A 9,476-nucleotide genomic window follows, 5' to 3' on the forward strand; every position below is an offset into this window, starting at 1 on the left:
GGGTGAGTCAATGGTCCCCTATGTGCCGTTGAGTCAAACAGACCTACCCTGAAGTAAGTTGTAACCAGAGTAGGCCTGTTCGAATAAAAGAATTTACAGAGGGGTTGGACTTACCAAATCGCCATTGATTCAATGGGCGTCCTTTAATGTGATTTCCTGCATGAAGCAACAGGATTTCAGCCACTCTTTGTTCAGAAGTCTCCGACTCAGGGACACACACACACACACACACACACACACACACGTAAAAATGGGGACAGATTTTTATAGCTCCCTTTCACCCTCTAGTGACTGTTCTTTTAAAAAGAAATCTAAAGCCGTTTCAATTGATACACCACTCCACAGCGCTAAACCCCACTCTCTGCGCAGTGTACAATATATGCAAATCACACTTTACCTCACAGTGGTGTGTAGTGAGCTGGGCACTCATTTTACCAGCCTCGGAAAGATGGAAGGCGGACTCAGCCTTTAGCCAGCTACCCAAGTCCATTGGGATCCAATTCAGGTGGTGAGCAGGATCTCTTGAGTTCAGTACAGCCGTTAAACCCCTGCACCACAGGGCTCTATCTAAGCCTTTTTTGGGGTGTGTTTTGGGTGCCCCCAAGGGTGTCCTACACTACGAGGTGGTTCAGTGGACAATGTGACAGACTAGGACACAGGAGATCTGGTTTTGAATTCACCTGCCGTTAAGTAAGCTCACTGGGGAATGGAACTGGCCGAACCGTTTCCTAAACACATCCCTTACCTTGGGAGCCCTATTTAGAGTTGCTATGAGTTTGTTCTGATTTCACGAAGAGTCGGACACGACTAAATGACTAAACAACAAACAAGCTTCAGAAACAAGAAAAAAAAAGGTAGCATGGGATGAAAAGTCTGTGTAAAAGCATCTGGACCCTGGCCTTTTTATTCACTAGCCTTTAGACACAATTGCCAGAGTGACATGGTGCTTAAAGTGTCAAACGTGGTCCAAGAATAGCCACACCAAAATCCCCACTTAGCTATGATGTTTACCTTGGGATCATCGCTACCACTATGCATATCCTACCTCAAAGTTTTTTAAAAAAGATAAAATGGAAAAGGCAAGAGAACCATGTGTGCTGCCTTCCATTTCATATACAATAACTGTAGGAACAATCATTTTTTAAAAAAATAGCATTATTTTCTGCCCAGGACCAAGCAGGATGTTGGAAAGGGCCATAATTCAGCTCTAGAAATCCCTCTGCCTTTCAACCGAGCATTCCCACCTTCAAAGGATCTCAGAAAAGTGCTAGTAAAAAGGCTTCTGCTGCGAATATGGAGAGTTGCTGACAATCAAAAGATTCCTGCCGAGGACCTGGAGACAGGAAACCAGTGACTAAGGTGTACACAGGGCAAATGTTGGGCTGGAGGTACCTCCCGCTCTGCAAACGTTTTGGACTGCAGCTGGTGCCAGTTCCATCCTGAAGGGCCTTGGCTGGGGGATAGGAAGAATCGTCATCCAGGACCCCTGAAGGACCAGAGATTCCCAACCCACCCTATGCATACAAATGAACAGGAGTAGTATACAATCCTGAATTGTTTTGGATTAACTGGGGGAGGCGGGCAGGGAATATAATTTCTCAGAACACAGGGACAGAGCTTTCCAAACATGACACCGGCAATTCATTCATCCATTTATTCAATGCGGTTGGATGCTTTTAGGATACCTCCCTAAGATGTTTCTGTTTCAGTCATCAGGACACATTTAATTGCACTGCATTGTTGCTGCAATTACGGCCATTGCTTTCTCCCAGGTTAAATGATTATTCCATCTGCTTAGTAAGAACACTTGCGGAGGTGGCAGTACAGGTATTTCCCACTTCCAGCTTTCTGATCTTTTATTTACTGAATAAACCAAAAATTGAACCTAGGACTCTTCTCGTATAAACATCAGGGATTAGGACTTCCCGGGAGAGATAGTCTAGCTGCCCATTTGGCGCTAGAGAGGGTGGCCTCCCAGGGAACTGTAACTCCCAGGGAGCTTGGGGGCAGCTTCCTTGTTTGTGAAAGGAGAAGCCGGCTGCTCGAACCACTCAGAGAGGCAAATTCTGGGAGCTGAAATCCCACAAAAATCCCATTTCTATAAACTCTCCCACTGCATTATAGCTCTCCAATGTTCTAATAAAGGTCGTATTTGTTCCTGTTTTGGCACGAGTGGTTCAAAAAACAACAAAACCCACAACTCAAACATACTGAATGTTGATAAAAGGGACGAGGCTGCGAAAGGCAGTGGGGGAGCCATGTTTTCTTGGGTGGGAAGGAAGGGCAGCACAGCCCCTCCCCCCTCCCAGGGTTTCTCTTAATTACATTTATATGGGGGGGGGTTGGCTTGTAAAGCCACTGAGTGAGGGGGGAAAGCTGCGTTTTTCCCCCCCGCCAGCTGTGCTTGGGCACGTGAGGTCGTTCTTCAAAAGAAAATAGTCGCATAAAAAACATGATAGAGAACAAGGAAGCGCAAATGAAAGGAATAAAGGGAGCTGGGAGGTTATGTGAGGGGAAATTTTGGTGTTTAATAGGTGGCAAGCGTTTAGGGTGCTGAGCGGGGTCTCTTTTTTTAACCCATTGCCTGTCCTCAGGCCTCCTTTCTTCACCCCTCCCCCCACTTTTTAGAAGCCATTTGAGCGGGAACCGCTTTCACCTCACAGCCGCCATAGTACCCTCAACCCATTGGCTTTTCCCCCTCAGGAAAGTCTAACGTTTCAAAGCAGGAGTTTAGCAAGACAGGGGCCAAGCTACCCCTCCTCAGGAAAGAATGGTGTCGGTGAAATCGTTCACAGGCCTTCCTTGACAGGAAAGCCACGTGAGCCTTCGTGGGCAATGGCTGACCAGTCCAGGAGGAACCTTGGGACGCGCTCCCCACTACTCTCCTGAACCTCAGAACTGGAGTAAGGGCAGTTCAAGGATCCATGCTTTGGACCTGGGGAAGTATAATCGCCAGCTGACATTTAACAGGAAAAGTCTCCAAGGAAATTAATGAAACTGAAACTTCAGGGCCCCTAATCTTGTAACATGTAGCAATGTCCCAAACTGAGGTTCCCTACTTCAAATCTTTGGTCTCAAAAAGCCCCAAATCTGTGGGTTATAGGTGTGTCTTTGATCTATGGATGTTTAAATTAATCTTTTAGCAGCACCATTAATGATTATTATGAACATAATGAAGGTCCTTTTGGTGGTTTTCAGAGAGATAGTCTATCTGTAAAACTAGTTGATTTCCATTGAGAATTCATGGTGTGTGGATTGTCCTCAGACAGAACAGGATATCTTGGACCATATATTTTAAGAACATTGTGGGACCCTGGAGATGAATAGATTTGTTACGATGTAAGCTTTCCTAGACTGCCACCAACTTCAGTACAGTAAATGTTCGTCATTAAGAAATGCCTAGTTATTTACCAAAAGAGAGAGAATTTTCCTCATCTTGCTTGGTTATTATATCCTTGCATCACCATGTGCTTGACCCTTCTTAACTTTATCAGATGTTGTGGCGCATGTTCAAAGCTAAGAATTCATCAGTGCACCGGGAGATGTAAAGTATGGGGGGCAGCTTTGTATTTTCTATAACTCCCCATATTGCGATGCCTAAACTCTTGCACTTCTAGGGTAGCTTAAGTTGAGATGGGAGAATCCACAACCCCCAGTATGGCATTCTTGGCCTTTTTCAGTTCAGTTCAGTTCACTAGCACAGTGGTTCCCAACTTTGAGTTCTCAGATGTTATGGGACTACACTTCCTAGAAAACCTGATCAATATAGTGAGTAATGAAGGATGCTGGGAGTTTTAGTCAAAGAGCATCTGAAGACTCAAGGTTGGAAACCATTGCACTAACAGGACCAGGTCAGCTGACTCTGAATAACTGCAGCCACTTCTAGTTGATTTTGCCATACATTTTAATTGCCTTTTTAAAAAATTTGGCTCATCAATTAATCCTCTGGCTAGTGACAAAAGGCATAGAGCCCCTTTGGTTATACTGTACTAAGCTCTTCCACCACTTTTAAGAGCTTAGATCTTTCAAACATGATGATCTGGACTTGGCACAAGGGCGACATCAAACACACTGATTTTTGAAGAAGTGGCTTTAAAGAATGAGTCAATGAAACAAGAGAATGAACGTACCAAGTAGGGCATGAGAGAGAGGGAGAAAGGAGGAAACAAAGACCTAGAGAAGACCAACATTTCAGCTTGCAAAAAAGTGGTAATAAGTTTAAAATAGAAAATGGTACAGAGCATAAGAGGAGACAGGAATAAAATGCTGGAAAACAAAAAGCAGATGCTTGGATCTTTTCCTTATGTTTCCATCTTGCCTTAAAATGTTTAAATCTCTCAGATTTGCCAGCGAATGACCAGAATGATGCTTCATCTCTGTTTCATTTCTCCTTGTAGAACTATCGACCCTTGCATTAATTCTCATCTAAGAACATATGCATGATGAAGAACTGAAGGAACACAAAACTACCCATGTTTTGAATACTTTGAGGCTCATCCTCCAGGGGTAAATCAATCAGACCAAAATCTTCACTAAATGAGTTCTGAAATATTTTCTGAGATGGCAAGAATTCTAATTTATTGGGGGTCAGCACTAGGTTTCAAGTTGTGGTTAGAATTCCCCTCCTGCCCCAATGGGACCAATCTAGTGACAACAAAGAAACAACAGTACAGTATGCTTTATTTTGCCATGTATTGCCCCATGAATGCCCTTAATTAATTAATTAATTAATTAATTAATTAATACTGCCCCATTAATGCAGAAGCACTAGTCTGGGTGGTTTAACAACAGGTTAAAACCAATGCCAAGACTATCTGATCCTGCAGATTTATGTTCATGGGTTTGGGTCAGGTGCTAGTTTCCTGTCAGAAACTCTACCTGCCCAACCTGACTGAGTAGAAGCTATTCTTCTTTTCAAGGTGCTGCTTCCTGATTATTTGCACAGGAAACCTTTGCGCGGGGGGGGGGGGCACACAGAAGGAAGATTCGTTTTTTATTTGGTTAAAAGAGCCTCGTGGCGCAGTGGTTAAACCGCTGTACTGCAGCTAAAACTGTACTCACGACCTGGGGTTCAAATCCCAGGTAGCCGGCTCAAGGTTGACTCAGCCTTCTATCCTTCTGAGGTTGGTAAAATGAGTACCCAGTTTGCTGGGGGGGGGCAATGTGTAGCCTGCATAATTAAATTGTAAACTGCTCAGAGAGTGCTTGAAGCACTATGGGGTGGTATATAAGCAGCACGCTTTGCTTTTTGCTTTTGCTTTTTTTAAAAAGGGGTGTGAACGCCTCCATCCTCTTTCAGCTCAAAATCCAGCTTCACTTCAGAATAAAAGCAGCGAATGTTTTGCCCTAATTTTAATACAGAGCTCAGAATATGGCATATAGTTCAGCTTTTTAGGGATTGTTTCGTTAAGAGAAGAGGGAAACAAAAAGGGCTAGAGCTCGGTGCTTTTTAGAAAACAAAGATGCCTTGTGAGAAGAGCACCGGAGTAAGGAGAGAACAGGCAGCATCACAAAGTACGTTTGCAGGTCAGTTCCAAGCATAAGATAGACGATGGAACTCACCCTAATCATAGTGAGGATCACACATAGCAGACATTATGCACCTCTATTCCCATAGAACAACTGGCATCTCTTTTCCTAACTATGAATGCTCGCCATTGCCTTCCCTGCTGCCTCTCAGAGGAAAAGCAGAAACAAGTGCGGGGATTCCTTCTCTCAGTCTCAAAGCGAAAAGCAAAGTGTGCTGCTTATATCCTGCCCCATAGCCCTTCTGCCCCTGTGTGTCCAACTCTTTTCTGACCTTATACTTTAATGTGTTTTTAGTATGACTTAATATTGTGAGCTACCTTGGGTTGCCTCACCAGGAGAGGTGATGAATGAAGCAAACTAATAAAATAACGATAGAGCAGACTGGCTTACCATTAAGCAAAATGAGTTTTTCCAATATGTCCAAATGTTCTTTTGCTACAGAAGACGAAGAAAGCCTGCACAGTGACTCTGAAGAATGGGATAGCGACTGGGACTCAGGTGAGCGGTAGGAGATCCAGGACACAATGAATGGATGGAGATCAGGGCCACACAATGTGGTGGCGGCTACTGACTTAGCACAGTTTCCAAAGAGCCCTGGAGAACTTCAAAGCAATGGTAGCTAAAAGGACGTTTGTGATCAGGCACAGGGTAAGAGTCATTTGGGGATTGGGCAACTGTGGGCCTTGCCTTCTCTCTTGCTCTTGGATTTCCCAGAGGTATCTCTGAGGGTTCCCGGTGGGGCAGAGCTTGGCAGTAATTAGTTACAAGTAATGTGGTTACTGTTGAGAAGTTGCCCTTTCTGTTAATGTGGATGCAGTAAGGTTACACTCCCAAAGCAACACAAGTAGAAATAAAGTAACTGTGCTCTTTTTTTTTTTAAGATTTTATTTTTAACAAAGGGTAACAGAAAGGAAAAAGGGGTTGAGGTTAAGGGGAAGAGGAGAAACACAAAAAGTAACACAAGTAGAAATGAAGTAACTGTGCTCCTTACTGGCTGATGTAATGAATAACATTTTCTAGAGACTTTTCAAAGTTACCTTTAAAAGGGTACTTCAAGAATTTTTAGTAATTCCTTTTTCAGTTTTATGTCATTCTCTTGCCCTATATGTGCTTTTTTAAAGTAACAGAAATTAGTATCACCAGTGCAAAAATTAATTCAGTAAGCTGCTTTATAATTAATAGATTTCATTTCACATACATTTTTGTTCATGGACTTTAATCTGCGTCTTCGCATATGCCAAATAAAACAATCAAGTCTTTACGGCACCACAAGACTCTTAACTGTTTTTGCAACAGACTAGCACTGTGTTATCGGATACAGTTTTGTTATTTCCAAAAAAACTGGCATCTCATGAAGTGCAGTCCACCCGCCCTCACCAACATAAAGACACTTCTCTGTAAACCCTCTGTGGCCAGCCTGGCACCCCTCTGTTACCAACATTGCCTTGTGCTGGGACGTGACACATCTGGAGGGGACCAGTTTCAGGAAGGCTGCTCTGTTGCGCTGTGGGGGCGACTAACCCAAAACTCCAGCTGGTCCAGAATATAGACCAGCTGAGCTAGTGTGGCCTCCTAGTTAAGGTTCCCAAGAGATTGTAGGACACATTTATGATGAGGAAACAACAACTAGGGGGTAGATGGAAAGAAAAAGCAGAGCTCTTCAGAGGAAGGGCATGATAAAAATGCAGCACATTAACATGTAGAGGTCTTCTGCCTTTTGTAGTCCAAAAGCATCATATGTCGAAACTGGGGAGGAGGTCCATGGCGGGGTGAGTCGCAAATGAAACAAGTTAAGGCCTCTCGCATTCTCATCTAGATGATGAATATTCAGAAATTGATGGATTGCAGCATAACCTGAGCCCCACAGTGAAAACAGGTATCTCGATGGAAGAGGATGGATTGGGTCTAATCGTCATCGAAAATGGGCCCTACCTCCAGATAGCAGGTCTGGTAGAAAATGGTGTGGATGCAAGAGATGGAAACCTCCAGCCAGGTGAGACGAGAAGTTGCAAGCGCTCTGGAGGGATGCTAGTTCTCGGATAAAGAGAACATGCCTCTCCGAATGGAGACGTGTGCTCTGCGGTGGTCCCAGCTGGTCATTTTCAGAATGCCCTGGTTAGGATTTTGGAACATCCTACCGCAACAGTCACTTTTTCTTGCTTAGTGCGGCACAGGTCTGAAATGTAGGGTGGAAGACCATCTATCCACTCTGCATACCAAAGCTCCAGGACGGTGTCCCTGAAGACAATAAACTGGTTAGGGAGAGAAGGGAAGCCTTCATGGGCGCCATGTTGCCAATGCCTTGCAACTGTCTCGCCCTTCCTAACGCTAGCATGGTGAGCCCTTTCAGCTGAACTGGAGAGCAGCATGTTTCCCTGTGCTAGAATAAACATGAATATGATTTCTGACCTTCTAGTGACAGCTGGTAGGGATGCAAAAAGTGCCTCTTGCTTAATTTTTAAAAACTTTTCAGTAGTTTTCTAATCTGCAAAACACACGTTAAGGTTTTATTTGCAAATGTCCTTATCCACATAAACAGTGGACGGAGACAGAAAATGCATGATAGTTTTTTACTGGATAATCTCCCCAAGCTGCACTCTCTGGGTGCGGTCCTCCAAGAAGGAATGGAACCAGGCCAGAGCCAAGCCACCGATACCTAACTCAGAGAGCCTCCCCAGGAGGATACCGTGGTCAACGGTATCGAAGGCCACCGAGATGTCGAGGAGGACCAACAAAGATATTTTACCCCTGTCGGCCTCCCTCAGCAAGTCATTGTACAGGGCGACTAATAGGATCAATAAAGGTCCTTTCTCTCTTAAGAAATCACTTCTTCTCAGGACAATAGCTGCATTTCCTAGTATGGTTCTGCCCTAGTTAGCTACAGCTGGCTGGACAGGTCAGTGGTTTAAGAATTTGGCTGCAGAGTCAGAGGTTGGGGGGAAATCTTTTGAACCCAAATTGAATTAGAATCCAATTTGCAGTCGCCAAATTAAAGAGATCCTGCCTTTGACCAGATTCATGACACCCATATGTTTTTTTGGAGGTGGTGCATGACAGAGAAATGAAGTGGCAACCCTAATTCTTCGCCAGGGTGCTTGAATCCCCAAAGGTTCAAACCTAGGCTTTTAAGATTTATGCCCTCAAAGCTCTAAACCTGGAAGGATGACTTTCTATTGTCTGGCTTCTCATGGATTCACACAGTTTTCCTCTCACATTGTCTCTATCCTAGACAGGAAGGAAACAGGAGATTCACAGAATCTCAAGTTGGTGAGAGTAGACTAACTCCTTTTTCTCTCTCCTTAACTGGCACTTACAGTCTCAGAAACTTACTCCGAGACATTGATAGTAGAAAGAATTTAAGGTTTCATCACATACAATTGAACAGATCAAACGGCAAACTAACATACAGGGGCGCTTTGAGCAACAGATTATTAACAGATTCACTGCTTCCAACAGATAAAAAGAAAGGAAAAGCACTGAGCAAAGAGAGGCCAGGCTCTCTCTGAATTCAGAGGCAGGAGAAGGAATGACTGGTTAGTGCTGGGCATATTCTATGTGACCGCAGCCCAGAAAAGTCCCTCCAAGCCAAACCTACTCAAGGCAGGTTTTGCAAAAACTCCAACCATTTATAATAAATTTAATGATAAATAAATTCTGTCTTTATTATTTATCACAAATGAATTCTGTCTTGCCTTGGACTCCAGGAGAAGCTTCAGAGTTCACCACATATTAAGGAAAAGAAAGAGGAGACCAGCCAGGTGCAGGAGGAAAAGGAAACAAACCTACAGGCGCAGGAGGAGAATGGGAGAGATCTCAGGAAAAGCCTACAAAGGGAACAAGACCACTCAAGACCAGATAAGTTCAGAGGAAGGGGGTGCTGCCATTGCTTGGGCCAGACCTTAGAGGGCTGCCGTTTAGGTCATTTCTGTAAAAAATTTCTCTCTTCA

At 44.0% G+C, this 9,476-nt stretch overlaps 2 long non-coding RNA genes across 3 annotated transcripts in view; one reads left to right on the plus strand and one right to left on the minus strand.

Moving 5' to 3' along the window:
* LOC144584822 (uncharacterized) overlaps window positions 1-9,476 on the minus strand; it is a 274,399-nt gene that overhangs the window by 223,598 nt on the left and 41,325 nt on the right. The gene's annotated exons all lie outside the window — the stretch shown is intronic.
* On the plus strand, window positions 2,191-9,272 carry LOC140703288 (uncharacterized). Of its 2 annotated transcripts, none has more exons than XR_013539269.1 (4): window positions 2,191-2,903; window positions 5,971-6,027; window positions 7,346-7,522; window positions 9,234-9,272. It is a non-coding gene; the product is annotated as an uncharacterized LOC140703288 (long non-coding RNA). The 2 variants fall into 2 exon arrangements; XR_012082721.2 differs by lacking the exon at window positions 2,191-2,903 and adding an exon at window positions 4,377-4,506.

The sequence above is a fragment of the Pogona vitticeps genome, chromosome 1, assembly GCF_051106095.1.
Source record: "Pogona vitticeps strain Pit_001003342236 chromosome 1, PviZW2.1, whole genome shotgun sequence".
Classification (NCBI taxonomy): Eukaryota; Metazoa; Chordata; class Lepidosauria; order Squamata; family Agamidae; genus Pogona; species Pogona vitticeps.